Raw genomic sequence first — 15,657 nt, forward strand, 5'->3', positions numbered from 1 at the left:
AATATGTTAACTAATAATGTGACTACTAAGAGGGTAGATTAGCTGGATAACTTTACAAATAACAGTAATTACTCTTTGAGTCAAATGTTTATAAAAATTTTAATAAACCCTGGCTAAATAACAGAAATTAAATTACATTTTAATTCTAACTGTTTTTTTAAATTAATTTCTTTCTCTTTTTTTGTGGAAGATTAGCCCTGAGCTAACATCTGCCAATCCTCCACTTTTTGCTGAGGAAGACTGGCCCTGAGCTAACATCCGTGCCCATCTTCCTCTACTTTATATGTGGGACGCCTACCACAGCATGGCTTGCCAACCGGTGCCATGTCCACACCCAGGATCCGAACCGGCAAACCCCAGGCCGCCAAAGCGGAACGTGCACACTTAACCGCTGCACCACTGGACCAGCCCCTGATTCTAACTTTTATAGAATTGTTTTGTAGCATTTATTACAAACAAAATAACCTTTAGGAACTGCATTTAATTTGTAGTCTTTCAAGAAAAAGTCATACTTGGGAATACTTCACATCTAGTGAGAATGAATTAAAAATACAATGTCAACCTGTCACCTCAACTTCATAACATGAAAATATTCCAAAATCACAGCCAACAACATCCATGAGAGATCATCTTCAAGCCAAACATAAAGAATATAGAGTCTGGGGGCCGGCCCCGTGGCCGAGTGGTTAAGTTCTCGTGCTCTGCTTCAGCAGCCCAGGGCTTTGCCAGTTCAGATCCTGGGCGTGGACATGGTACCATTCATCAAGCCATGCAGAGGCGGCGTCCCACATAGCACAACCAGAAGGACGTAAAACTAGAATGTACACCTACGTACTGGGGGGCTTTGGGGAGAAAAAGAAAGAAAAAAAAGATTGGCAATAGATGTTAGCTCAGGTGCCTCAAAAAAAAATGTCAGTGATATTTGCTTCACAGGTTACTTGGTTAACAAAATAAAATTTAAAAAAGAATATAGAGTATGAAGAAAAGAAAACAATGTTAAGAAAAAAATGAGGGGCTGACCCCGTGGCCGAGTGGTTAAGTTCGCGCACTCCGCTGCAGGTGGCCCAGTGTTTCGTTGGTTCGAATCCTGGGCGCGGACATGGCACTGCTCATCAAACCACGCTGAGGCAGCGTCCCACATGCCACAACTAGAAGGACCCACAATGAAGAATATACAACTATGTACTGGGGGGCTTTGGGGAGAAAAAGGAAAAAAAATAAAATCTTTAAAAAGAAAAAGAAAAAAATGAAATACCCAACACATTTTGCACTGACTAGTGAAATTTCAAAACAGACTTTACAAAAATGCTTTAGGAAGACAATTTCTTGTACTTTTGTATCTATGGAGGCTAAAAGTTTAAACAAAAAGCTTGTCAAAATGATTATTATAGGCTGCCAACAATTTTTAGTGGCTAAAGGTAAAGGACCTTTGAGGTTTGCCTAAGCTATGAATCCCAAGTACAGCTTCCTTCTGGAAAACAATCTACCAGAAACTCTCCTGAATTACATTCTGCTTTGTCCAAAAAGGTTGGTGACGGGACTAAATGTGGCAGTTGAAGCTGAAGGTCTATATGGTATCACACACGTGTAACACAGTGACCACAGGAGCAATCTGGCAGCGGATGGTGCTAACAATGTATTTTTCCAACATTAAAACTTCAAAGTTTAGGGGGCCGGCCCTGTGGCCGAGTGGTTGGGTTCGCGTGCTCCGCTTTGGCGGCCCGGGGTTTCGCCAGTTTGAATCCTGGGCACAGACATGGCACCGCTCATCAAGCCATGTTGAGGCGGCATCCCACATGCCACAACTAGAAGGACCCACAACTAAAAAAATACACAACTATGTACCGGGGGACTTTGGAGAGAAAAAGAAAAAAAATAATAAAATCTTTAAAAAACTTCAAGCTTTACAAATCTGGCTACTAAAATGTAATATAATTGCAATAATGAAAAAAGTTTAATAAAATTTGAGATTTATGATGTGTGCTATTCAGTTTGCGCTTCAATGATAAGAACACATGACCACTTGACATTGGGTTCAAATTCATATTCAGCAGACTTCTAAAAAAGGGACAGCAAGAAGTATACAAAAACATTTGAAAATGAAAAGTCAAACTTAGACAGCTTCCCCTACCTGTGAGAGAGCAGTGCTCCCACTCTTGTTAGATAGCCTACAATTTGTGTTAAGTCCCTGTTTGTGAACAAACATCGATCTTTCAGGCAAAAGATTACTATTAATGCAATTATACTGTTAACTACAACATAACGACTTCACGATTCCTATGCTATAAGGTGAGGCAGACAGGGACAGAATACAGTAAGGGCAACAGTGAGTCCTATCAGCTCAAACACCTTCCCTGCCTTCCCCTACACCCTTCCGGGGCACACAATGCTGCTGCACTGGCCACTCTTGCTGGTAAACTCAAAATTATAGCTCAGTGACCAGTCAGGTCACTAAGACTAAATTTCTCTCCACAGAAATGCCAGAGCCTCAATATTTATGAAGGATATATTCAGGGACTTTAAAAATCCTGCAATTCTAGAAATCACTACAGCACATAATTGATCCAAAAAAACTAATTAAGACAATTAACAGATAAAGCAATCTTAAAATGTAAACGCTAATTCATCAGCTCAGGGGTTCTCAGTCCAGGATGTACATTAGAATCACTTGTAGAGGTTACAAAATCCTGAAGCCCAGCCCCTACTCCAGAGCAGGTTAGGGGGTGGGTCCAGATAGTACATTTGGTTTGTTTTTATAAACCCAAGGATTTCTAAGGCACAGCCAGGGTTCGAGAACTTCTGCACTACTTAAATGACTTACTCCAAAACAAAACTTCCATCTAATTTAGTGGTGAAAACCAACCCTTGCTGTAGACAGAACTGATCTGAGTCATAGATTCACCAAGTACCAGCTATACAACCTTGGGGAAATTGCATAACATCTCAGAGCCCAGTTCCCCATCTGTAAAATGGGGATAGACTGAAAGTGTGGCTGTGAAGAAGAAAACAAATAACACATACAATGCACTTAGTGCCTGGCACTGAAAAAGCAATTAAATCATCAGTAACGTGACTAATTATTTCATACCATAGAAGGCCCAGCTCCTGGCAAGGAGCTAAAACCATAAACATTAAATCCTGAATGCAAAGAAACACCTATGTACAAGGGCGACCATGGGCAAGATGGACAATTCCCTTCCATCTTCCTCCAAGCACTGGACTGAGTTTATACCTTACCTGTTCTGGGGACAATGGGTACTTCAGTTTCCAGTGCTGTCAACTTGGTGTCTTTCATGGTCACTGAAGGGAGAAAACACATATATGTATATAATAAACTTACAATGAAGTGAAATCCCAGATGCAATCAGGGGGAGTTCCGGGTTCATCTGGTTGACCTCCTTCCTACTCTGTCCCTGACAGATGGCTATCTAGTTTCCACTGGAATGAGCACTTATAATCAGTGGGTGCACGTGCCTCGCCCTGTCTACATTTCTGAACAGCTGGTTGCTAGAAAATTCTTTATATTGTGCTGAACTTGTAACCTCTACCTTTTGTTAAGTGTCTGTTTATAAGAGCTATAAATGAATGGGGAGGGCAGGCTCTAGAATTAGAGTTCCGAGTTGAAATCCAAGTTCTGCCACATATTAGCTGTGTAACTTTTGACTATTTATCTAAAGTCTCTAACATCTAACCTGAAGGTACTTCATTTGCAAAGTGAGAACAATGGCACCTACCTCAAAAGGCTCTGAGGATCAATCAAGATGATGCATCCTAGAGCCCTCGGCAGTGTGTGGCACAGAGCAACGACTCAAGGAGCCCTGTGAGGCAGGCCCCAAGAGGGGGAAAAGTGCCAGGTTCAAAGCACTTAGTGCGCCTGCATCGCCTCATCACCCGCCATGTGCCCTCTCCCTCCCTACAACCCTACCCCACAGCCTCTCAGTCTCTCTGCCAAGCCACACGCATCCCCACTTCAGGACCATGTACATGCTGTCCCCATGCCTGGGAGACTCTACCCCTGCCCCCTCCCAAGCTACGCCTTCACCCTTAAAATCTCAGCTTAAACATTCACTTCATGAGAGAAGCTTTTGCTTCCCTCCACTCCTACGCCCCAGACTAGGTCAGGTCCCCTGTTAAATACTCTTAGCAGCCTATATTTCTTTGTGTCATTTACCACAACCTAATTAAATAAGAGTAATTAGCCATTGAACACATCTCCCTCAATAGAAGTTACATCCAGGAAGAAAGAGTAGCTTATTCAGTACTGTTATCTTTAGCAGATACCACAGTGTCTGGCACTCGTTGACTGAATAACTACGAGTTAAAATATTTCTTAAATAAACGTATAAGGCTGCACAACCTTAATCTAATCCTCCTACATGACAAGCATAAAACATTTATGAATAGCTATAATTTCTCTACTTTCTTCCCCCTTTTATCCTACTTTCTGTCCAATTATCTCATATTAAGTATCCATGTTAAATAAGAGTATACAGAACTACATTCCAGTTTGCTTTTAAAATGTCAGCCCTTCAAACTATATCTAGGTACAGTCTGACCACTAGATTGTAAGCTCCATGAGCACAGGGACCAGCTGTTTGGTCCACTAATGGACACCCAGGCCTATTTCAGTGTCTGGCACACAAGAGGCAAATATACCCTGTTCAGGTCAGCAAAGATTTCATCAGGTTTTTTGGTAGCCATTCCAGGGCTGAATATAAAGTATGCAAGCTGCACCTCATACACTATATCCAGCTAATTACATGGAGCACAAAAAAAACCTGGAGACATGTCCTGCAAAACACAATCCCAGTCAAAGTCGAACTAGTGGATCGAGCAACTCTCTTAATTAAAATCTCTTGCTCCAGGGGCCAGCCCCATGGCGGAGTGGTTAAGTTCGTGCACTCTGCTTCAGCAGCCCGGGTTTTCGCCAGTTGGGATCTTGGGCGCAGACATGGCACCGCTCGTCAGGCCATGCTGAAGCGGTGTCTCACATAGCACAACCAGAAGGACCTACGACTGGAAAATACAACTACGTACTGGGGCGCTTTGGGGAGAAGAAGAAGAAAAAGACTGGCAGCAGATGTTAGCTCAGGTGCCAATGTTTAATAAAAAACCACTCTTGCTCCAGATGACGGGGTAACTACACTTCTTTGTGGAACGCATTCCAGGCATTAAACACCAGTGGTCTTCGGTGGCATATGCAAGCGCGCGTGCAGTGCTGGGAGGCAGGCTGGCCTGTTAGCAAGGCCGACCAAACCATTCCAACAGGGACTGCTTGCCCGGCCACAGCCACTCGACCAAGTACAGAGCTGGAATGAAAACACGGGAGCCTGTAATCTTCAGAATCTTAAAATCAGCTGTTAGTCCAGTGAGTTATCTAGACTTCCTCTTATAATTAATCCCAGTTGGATCTTTTACCTGAAAAGGAATATCTAAGGCAAGGGTTACATTAGGATGTACATAAGATGAGATCTTGTAGTCTGCCCAGCCAAGATCACTGTCCTAGATAAAGGCACTGGCACAGGAAGTCAGAAATGTTTTGTCCAATACTCAACATTAAGACTTCTTCTTTATCACCATGCTAAAAATGGTAATGGTAATAAATCGGCATCAGTTTAACGTTGGCATGGCAAAGGCTACCCGCAGTTATGTATATTTTGAGCATTTATTTACTTACTCACTTATATTTAAATTCTGCCCTATGGAGGTACTACCAGGTAAAATCATTCTGGTCAGTAAAGTGAGACATGTGTGACCTGTGAACATCCTGATGAGAAACGAGGAAGGGAGGAGACCCCCTCAAAGATGTGTACCTCTAAGGGGTATGGATGGAAACGCCTGTCAAGAGCCTAACAGTCAAACCATGTTCTTATCTTCAAAAGCCAAATTAAAAAAGAAACACACCCCTAGATCCAGATTTTTCCTCTTTGATATCTGACCCAAAAGTTGTGTTCTCACCTAAATGCAACATTGTAATTGCATTCTCCAAGCAGTCTTTTTGAATGCAAATATAGGGTAGGTTTGAGGAAGAGGATGAGGGCTCTGTGCTTTAGCATTTTGAGATTAAACAGAACGAATGTAGGTCAATTTGTTTTCACAGTTCACCTTAATTAATTTCATTCTTTAGGTGTTAACAGACAGATGGCTTATATACCTGGGACTGCACATGAACTCCAGTGTAATAGCCATGTATAGCTGTCATTAGCAGGAACTGTACACATTTTTTCATATCTCTGCCCTAGGCAAGATATATTACACACTGTGAGAGGGCTAAGAGCTATAAAACCTTTGTGAAATACTAGTGGCAGGTACCTAAAATGCCTTTAGAAGGTATTTTATCTGAAAATATCTGTTGAATATTCAGACTTTTGGAAAACCAGTGTTGTATATGGCCTTCTACCCCCTAGGACACCCCAGAATTGTAAATCACATAAAAATAGGTAATTATATAGAATATCACCTAAGATAATTTTGTGCACACTTGTCTATGATGTGAAAACACAACTAAGGGTATATATGAAGGCAGATGTCCTTCACTATAACTTGTTTTCCATACTCAGGTTTTTATCTAAAACAGCTCGAAGACAATTTAGATACAGGTTCAAGTCGAACGGATGGACTATTCCATTAACAAGTACAGCACAGGTAGGGGAGAAACACGACACTGTTATGTTAATAGTACAGATAATCCTAGTATTTTGTTAATAATACACTATCACATAGTGAAGTCCAGTTCCAGCTCAGGAACTCTCAGGTGATTGACAGAGTAATATTCTATCAAGTGAACAAGATGCCTTCAGCACAAATGCATCCAGAAAGGAAGACATTAGCTCCAGTTTACTCTTCCTACCAGTGCACAGGACAGGGAAAGGAGGAGGAAACACGACTCACCATGTGAAAGTAAAACAGCTGATGGCAAAACCTGCCAAAATGTGTGGTCATGTGATTTAAATGGTCTCTGTAGTTACAGTCCCTCTCAAGGTCATACAAACTGGAGTAGGAGAGCTCCAGATTCTCCATTCAGAATTTTTGCCATTAGGCACCTTGATGAACAATTTGCTGAAGCTTATACCCTATTTCAAAGGTGAATCCTCCAGTAATTTGCCTAGAGGGACAGAGCTTCATTTTGGTAAGGTACACCTCTTCTATAAAGAACGTTTCTTAGGTTTTGACTTCCCATGAGCATGAACAAAATTATTTATCGAGAAAATATAGGCCAGACAGATACCACCTATGTTTCCAAAAGTCACTGTACAGAGCTTCCCCTAAAAGAAATCAGAGCAAACTGTAAGATTTCTTTAGGTTTCAAGTTCATAGGACTAAAAGAAAAATATCCTAGGGAATAAAGGCACTGGGTTTGATAATCTAGGACGGTGGTTCACAAATGTGGTCCTCACACCAGCAACATCAGCATCACCTGGGAGAGCCGCTAGAAATGCAAATACCTGGGCCTTGCCCCAGACCTGTGAATCAGAAACTCGGAGGTAGGGTCTTCTGGGTCATTCTGATGCTCACTAAAGGTTAAGAACCCCTGGTCTAGGAAGAAGCAAGAAGGATGAAGGCAGGAAACATGAAATATATATTTAATATACATTTTATAAATATTTGAGGTTCAAAGGAAAAAAAATAGATAGTGCATAAACCCTGGAAAATAGCCCAGTGGAATTCTGCCAGGTGCTAAAGGTACCAGCGTGGAGTGAATGCCAAGCCTGACAAGCATTTAGTAAGTTCCATACCCGAGTTCTCCAGTTCTAACTTTTCCTAATGTGGCACCTAAACCCGAATTCCCAGTGAAGTGTTAAGATTCTTTCAATATAAAAGTTTAACAGAACGATTTATAATACGAATAGTATACAGGCCATCTTTAAAAGACTTGGGCCTTTCCTACCTACGGTTAAAAAAAAAAAAAAAAGATCGTTTTTAATAAAGCCCAAGTCCATTTTTAACAGCAGTAATCTAGAACAATCAGCTGGGCTTCAAGCTGGGGCCATGAAGTTCCAGAAGCCATGTCCAACATTGTATATCTGGATGAATGTTTTTGGTGGAGACGGGAGACAAGGGATATTTGGTCCATACCTTCCCACAGATTTTCAGAGTGGAACTGAGTTCCCCACCCCACCACCGCCCCAAAAGTTAAGAGCCACCGACCTATGAGTTAGTCGACGAGATCAGCAGTTCAGGCAGTTTATCACAGTGAAAGATTAAATGTTTGGGCTCTGGAGTCAGCCAACATGGTTCAAATCCCAGGTCAGCCACTAAGTGATTTTATGCAACTTACTCAAGTCCCTTAGCCTCAGTTTCCTCCTCTCCCTATCTTGTCTCTTAATGCTGTGTGAAGAGTTAACGGGATCATATGCGTAAAATACTTAGTACTGAGTTTGGCACATAAGTATTCAATAAATATAAACTTTATTATAACAATATTACTACTAAACAAAATGTATTGCTGGGTACATAAGGCTCAGCAGTCTATCCATTTAACAACTTGTATTTGAAACATTGATAAAACCATTCTATAACTTAAAATGGATACACTTGGTGTTTGTTACTGTGCTCTGTGAACTCCTCAAAGTAGCACAGGTCTTAACAATTACAGACATTAAGGTCCCTACATCTGTCCTTCTTTATCACTCCTCACTGTGTCTTCCATCACCAACGGAAGAGCAAAACTGTCCCTTGTTACTCAACTATTTCACAGCCTCTACTGCCATTATCTTTAGAAAGTGACCTGTAAGTTCTAGGCCAGTAACTAGCATGCCTTGTTTTGTATCAAAGCTAGGTTTTTAAGGCACTTTACTCATTAGTTGACAATCTGAATTCATTCAACCTTAAAAAGTATTCTGTTACCTTTTGCTACTTTCCTGTACAGAAAAATCAGCACTGCACAAGAGAAATTAGCAAGGTCCTGAGATTACATATCTTTAACACATACATAATTTTTTATTCTCCCCACCCCCAAAAACAGACATTAGACGTTAAATTACTAATTTCTAGTAACTATCAGCTTAAAAAGTAAATTAGAAAAATAATCTCAAATTGCTGATGGTAGACGTCTTTCAGACTAATTTAAATGAAAAAAATAAGTATTTCATGCAAACTAAATTACATCAAACACTGAGAGGAAAAAATGCAGTGTTTGAGTATATACTAATTATACAAGTATTTTTTCAAAGCAAAAAGCTACAGGTTTGAATGTCACTCTGTATACTTTTCTTTCTTGCCTGCAGCTACTTAAATGACAAACAAAACTAATACAAATAAAACTAATCTCTCAAAGAGAGATTTATAATATGAGGAACTTACAGGGAATTACCTTTTAAGAATAATGTGATATAAAGGAAAAGATAAACAGGTCATCACTCAATGGGTCAGGCTAAAAGTCACCAATTTCCTTAGTTACTATAAAAAGCTATTAACATTTTGTTTTAATCAGTTTAGTAAGAATGTTTAACTGAAGCCCCAGGGAGACTTTAAATCACAGAAATTTTGACTTAGAAATACTCTAATTTATAATCCATCTCTCATTTCACAGATCAAGAAACTGAGGCTTAGAGAACTTAGGGGACTTGATCAAAGTCACTTTAGAAAAGCTTGATATGGTTGATGTTTTGCTGTATTTGGTGCATCTACATCCAAGAATATCCAAATAATTCCAGGAAAAGCTAATTTTAGTCCACTATGGCCCTGGAACCCTGAAAAGAACATACCTGTACACCAACAAACTTTCAAAGAAGACAGAGCTATAAGATCAAGTCAGCTGTAATGCAGAGCCCAAGATTCGCCCACCACTACACACAACAGAGGTTACAAGCTATTTTAAGCAATGCCTCTGCAATAAATTATAAATTAAAAGAAAAACAGCCAAACTGAAACTTTAAGCTACTGGTCTTCAACCTCTAGCGCACAGCAGAATCACCTATGACTTCTTCCAAAATATATATCCAGGGGGTCCTCAACGACTGAATATGCAGGTCTACCTACTATGGGGCCAGACATCTACGATGGAGATTCTGATGAATACTACCGTTTGAGATCTCTTGTTTCCGGCAACTTCATTATTGTGTAAATATCACACGGATGCGCATATATTTGATTTGTCCTAGTCAGACTGTTCAGTTTCATCTCACAAACGAAACCAGGCATGCACAGAAGGCATCAAAGTACCCACAACAGTAGCAGTATGGGACATCTTTGCTCTTAAACCAGTGAGCAAGAGTACAACTGAGTCACAGGATTTGAGATACTCCAATTTAACGAAAACGAGTAAGAAGGCTTATAGCCGCCAGGGAATCTGTCTAACCAGGAATTTAGGAACATACCAAGTCTTTATGACACCAAGAAACGCATGAGGCAAAGAAAGCTTACATCATCCGCCCTTCCAGGCACGTGATGTAAGAGTGTTTCGGATAAGATATTAACTTTAGTAAGAGGATATTTTCCATTTACATCTTCTATAAATACCCTTAAGTTTACACCAGGTGGTTAGAGGAAGATTCTGCAGCTCCCCAGGGCAATAGCAAAGAATGTTTCAGTGTTTCTGAGGAGCCTCATTTGCCTGATGCATGACTGTTAAAGGTACATTTCCCTACACAACCCTAAATCAGTTTTCACATTTGCATATTCCAGGTTTACTCAGGAATGCTCAACTTAAGAATCACAGGTGGTTGCTCGGTAAATCAAGGGCTCCCAGAAGATTCGGTTTTACAATGCTTCTTGAAATTTACAGCTCCACTTTGCCAGCATGTTTGAATTCGGATGACTCCGAGTTGATCCCAAAATTATAAATCAAAGTATCTCAGAAGAGTATTATTCTATTTTAGTACTTTTACAGCTTACTCTATGTAAAGTGAAGTGCTATTTCTAAGCTTTCCATGAAAAATTCAGCAAGGATTTTAGCAGGACTTCTTTCCGCTGAAAACTCATCAGTTTTATAAAAACATCAAATACCTTCCAGCCTAATTTAGACTAATGCGTTTACATGCACAACACTGCCGACTCAAACAAAAGCTGAGGTGTATAAGCAAGTGCACCCCTCTTCAAACAGGCACTTGTGCACAAACTTTGACCAATTGATTCATTCTAATCACTTAATTAGAATGACTAGCCAGCTTTGATCAAATAACAGATAAATGAGAGAGTCATGTGAGTATAAATAATGACAGGAGCTTGGCCTTGGAATCAGACCCCAGTTCCAGTCCTGGCTCAGACACTCCTAGAGGTGTGACCTTGGGCAAATTGCCCTAATCTCTCCGGACCTCAGTTTCTTCATCTGAGAAATGGAGGTATTAATAGTGGCTTCTTCGCTTTGTCGCGAGGACTAAAGAAGATAAGGATTGCAAAGCACTTCCACTCCGTAAAGACGAGCGGTTGTTCTTAGGAGGAACCCCTCCCAATCCCCCCTCCCCTCAAATCCAAAACACAGCAAGCAAAACTCTTTAACAGGAAACACAAAGAGCGAGCTTTAATTCTAAAGGTCTCCTGTCTGCAGACTCTTCGTCCTCCAGTTCCTCAAATGAATGAATGAGCGTCTAGGAGTGGCTCGGCAAATAGCTGTCTCTTAAGAATCACCTCTGCGGACTCGAAGGTAACTGTCCTTCACCGTCAATTACACACCCACAAGCGCAGCCGGAGCGAGGCACTCCAGTCACGCCAAATTCAGCGGAGACGCCGCGTCCAGGCGATCCCTGATGCCCACAGGCCACCTCCATTCATTCTCCCCCCACCCCTGACCGCTCTCAGCAAGCCTTGGGACCAGCCCCACCCCCCCGGCCCTTCCCCTCCGGCTACAGGGCTCTCCTCTGCCCTCCGCACCCCGCGGAAACCTGTCACCCCGCTAAGTGAGGGGCTGGCGAAGGGGCTCACCTCACCCCCGCCCTCGGCACCGCGGCCCGGGGGTGCAGCCGTCCCCTCGGCCGCCAAGGAGGGGCGAAGTACTAGCCCGGCCCGCCTCTCCTCCCCAGGGACCGGGCGGCCCTGCTGGGCCCCGCCGGAGAGAGCGCGTAATAAGAGAGGGGGAAAAGCTCTCGGAAGCCCCCTTCCCGGGGTCCCCTCCCCAGCAAGTGAGCCCCTTGCCCCAGCCCGTCGGGGCCCCCCAGACTGGGATTATGGTGCCAGGGCTGCCCCGAGAAGCCCCCATGAATAGGAGGGGGCGACACCCCCATACTCACCCACCGTCTCCTCCCCCTCAGCTGTTTACCTCACAGTCCCTCCAGCCTACAGGGCGCCGCCATCTTGGACGTACAGCACCTCCCCCCGTCGTGAAATGTCCACGGCAGTGTGCAGCCTCCGCCACGAAAAAGAGTCCCCAGCGGGGTCTCGCCTGTCCCTCGAACCCAGTGACTGATGAACGCGGTCGGCAGCTCCTTTGGACGGAAGGGGCCGTTCTGCTCATTACGGACGACGCGAACCGGTGTAGAGAGAGCCAAGGAGAGTTTGTGAGGTAGAGGGGCGGGGACGAGCGGAAGGATCCCGAAAGGAGGGCGCTGAGAGATCTTGTGACTCCGAAGGAGGCAAAAAGAAGGGCCGGCACGGCGGGAGGAGCCACGCGCGAGAGCGAGGGGCGGGGCGGCGGTCACGTGGCCGGCCGGCCGGGCGGGAGGGGCTGGCCAGAGGCGTAAACAACTTCGTCCGGCTGGGTGTGGTTGGGGTGCGTGCCGTCTGCCCCGCGCTCTTTCTCCCCTTCGCAGACCCTGTGCCCCTCTAGGGTGTCTCTGCGCCCGGCCACAGAGCTGCGATGCTGTTCCCAGAGAGCCCCTGGGGTCCGCGGGGGTGAAGGGTCTGCTCTGGAGCCTTGGTGGAGTGGCAGCTCACCCAGGGAAGGAGGGCGGTGCTCACAGGGCAACCCGCTTTCTTTTGCAGAGTATTTGCAGAAGCCCACCTCTGGGACTGCGGAGAACTACAGTGGCTTCTGCCGTCAGGTTGCTGACGCTTTAGACCTGCTCACGACATTTATGGAAAACCGTGCTAATCGGAGCAGGCAGCTTTAAAATCAGAACCGTACGTTCAGTTCCTGCTCTGCTGCTTCCTAGCTGTGTCGACCTGAACAAGTCTGGAAGTCCTCCGAGCCTCAGTTTTTTCCTCTGTGAAATGGGCGTGGTAACGTTCGTGACGTGGGGATTCAGAGAGATCAAGGATGGAGGGTGTGTTCCACACAGTGCCCCATGCAGAGTAAATGCTCCATAGATGATGGTCCTTGTCACGCAGGAGGTGAGACATGAGAAGTGCTATGACTGATACTAAACCGTGTGAGAGAGGGGGCAGGGAGTGAGATGGAGTATTCGAAAGGGATTTTGAAGGAGTGGGCATCTGGCTGGGTTTTAAAGGAAAGGTAGGTTTTATGAGTCAGCCCTGGTGGTCAAGGTTCCCAGCTCTCACGTAGCAGGCCAAGTTCATTTCCAGGTCAGAGAACCACACCACCTGTCCGTCAGTTGTCATACTGTGGCTGCTGCGTGTTGCTATGATGGTGAAAGCTATGCCACTGGGATTTCAAATACCAGCAGGGTCACCCATGGTGGACAGGTTTAGCAGAATTCCCAGATTAAGACAGAATAGGAAGAAGGACTTGACCACCCACTTTCAAAAAAATTGGCCATGCAAACCCTATAAATAGCTGGGGAGCATTGTCTGATACAGCCCGGAAGGTGAGGGGATGGCTACACACAGGGTCACTAGGAGTCGGGATTGACTCGAGGACGCTAACAACATCAGGTTCTCTGAAATAGAAATGGGAGAGGTGGTTGGGAAGAAAAGGACATTCCAGGCTGAAGGAAGCAAAGAACCAAAGGCCTGGAGGCACTAAATGCTGCGTGAGTTATGGGAATAACAAGTTTTGAAAAACAAGTTTTGTCATGGGAACCAATTGGGTCACAATGCCAGGCAGCCTCTGATTTAAGGGGCCAGGTGTGTGAGTGCCAGCACGGTAGGTGCCGTCAGGATTCCGAGAGGCAGAGCCTGGTCCCGGGCAGGGCTCCTGCTGGCCTGGATGGTGCTTCTGTGAGGGTTAGACAAAACACCCGCTCTGGGCCCATAGCCCGCCTGAGCAGAGCCCAGGCTGTGTTTCAGCTCCTACCCTCACACCCTAAACCCTCAGGCGGCCCTTCAGCAGTGCATAACCCTTATAACCATGCTGGCTGATGGGGGAGGTGGGCATTGAGTTGAAGATTCCACCAATCTAACATGGTCATGGAGGCAGGTCAGGGAACCCAAGCGTTCTTGATTCAAACAGACTGGAGTTTGGGGCTGGCCCCGTGGCCGAGTGGTTCCCATGCTCCGCTTCAGTGGCCCAGGGTTTTGCTGGTTTGGATCCTGGGCGCGGACCTAGCACCGCTCGTCAGGCCATGCTGAGGCGGCGTCCCACACAGCTCAACTAGAAGGACCTGCAAGTAGAATATACAGCTATGTACTGGAGGGGCTTTGGGGAGAAGAAGAAGAAGGAAAAAAAGATTGGCAACAGATGTTAGCTCAGGTGCCAATCTTTAAAAAAAAAAAAAAGACCAGAGTTTGAATGCAGGTTTCTGCCACGGCACTAACTGGGTGAGCCTTAGGTTCCTCATCCACATCATAGGGGTAATAATGATGCCTACCTAATGGGGATTTGGGGTGGATTCAGTGATACATGAAGATACAATTAGCATAAAGCCTGGTTCAATAAATGTTACTTTTGTTACTGTGTTAACTGTCCTCGTCGCCAGCACCCATCACCCCCAGGAGTTTGGTGCACCAAATGATCAATTTTTCTGTGTAGCCAGCAGAGCATAGTTGGTGGGGTCAGGAGATGGAAAGGCTGGGGGAGAAGGGAGAAGGTACTGGTTCTCCCAGTTCCACCAGTCCACAAACTGTCTCAGCAGAACTGACTCCTGCCTTTGCATTCACTCCAGGGCAGGGACTCAAGTGCATTCAGAGATTTCTGAGACCACCAGTGATTGGGAGATTTCAGGTTAAGAGGTGGAGTCGGGGGCCAGGCACTGCTCCAGAGCCCTGACCCAGAAACCCCCTTCCCTAGCCCCAACTTTCCTTGCATGACCTCATCCTGCTGGAATGCTCTTCTCCGTGGAAGGGAGCAATGATACACGGAGCTCATCAACTGCTGGCCCGCAAGGGGGCCGTAACCACGTTGTTACTGTTTCTACAGTGTCTGGAAGAAGAATGGTAATTGTTCTCTCAATATGGACCACCAGGGGCTTGTGAGAAAGGCTGGAAGGAACGGCAGAGGCAGCCCTGCCACCATCTCCGGCCACTGCCCGGTCTGGGCTGCCTAGATGTTTTTTGCTTCTCTGGGATTGATTTTTGTCATTTGCTGAGTAGATGTTAATGAGACCACTTCCTCCGCCACCCTGGAGCCTCCCTGTGGCAGGGGCTTCCTGGCTGGGCTTTCTCCAACAATCACAGCCCGTCTGTCTGAGTGTGACAGGAGAGAAAAGAGCTGGCCCTTGTAGGCAGGTGGCGCTGACTTGACATATGTGATGGACATCCATTGCATTTGTCTGTGCAGCGTATCCCCCTCCCTGGGGACAACCACTGTGCCACCCACAGGGCACAGGCTCCTGGACCAGCCAGCCAATCTGAGCTCCCTATCATCTAGCCAAAGTGATTGGCCCACAGTTGGACATGTGACTCAAGCTGGGCCAATCAGAACGCTTCCTTGGGTCTTTACATGTG

The 15,657-nt window shown here is 44.9% G+C and overlaps 1 protein-coding gene and 1 long non-coding RNA gene across 7 annotated transcripts in view; one reads left to right on the forward strand and one right to left on the reverse strand.

The window, feature by feature from the left end:
• Positions 1-12,607, reverse strand: part of TSC1 (TSC complex subunit 1) — a 51,190-nt gene extending 38,583 nt beyond the window's left edge. For 2 of the 6 annotated variants that reach the window (XM_070251972.1, XM_005605905.4), the window contains exons 1-2: positions 12,197-12,607; positions 3,238-3,300 (exon numbers count right to left, since the gene is read on the reverse strand). The gene's annotated coding sequence lies outside the window, so the exon portion shown is untranslated. Of the gene's footprint in view, positions 1-3,237; positions 3,301-11,862; positions 12,133-12,167 lie in introns of those variants that run through there. The other 4 variants (XM_014736112.3, XM_001498348.6, XM_014736111.3 and 1 more) reach the window with 3 other exon arrangements.
• LOC138920819 (uncharacterized) lies at positions 12,512-14,674 on the forward strand. Its single transcript, XR_011432721.1, has 2 exons — positions 12,512-12,646; positions 12,859-14,674. It is a non-coding gene; the product is annotated as an uncharacterized lncRNA (long non-coding RNA).
• The last annotated feature ends 983 nt before the right edge of the window (positions 14,675-15,657 follow it).

This window comes from Equus caballus, chromosome 25 (assembly GCF_041296265.1).
Source record: "Equus caballus isolate H_3958 breed thoroughbred chromosome 25, TB-T2T, whole genome shotgun sequence".
In the NCBI taxonomy this organism is placed as follows: domain Eukaryota; kingdom Metazoa; phylum Chordata; class Mammalia; order Perissodactyla; family Equidae; genus Equus; species Equus caballus.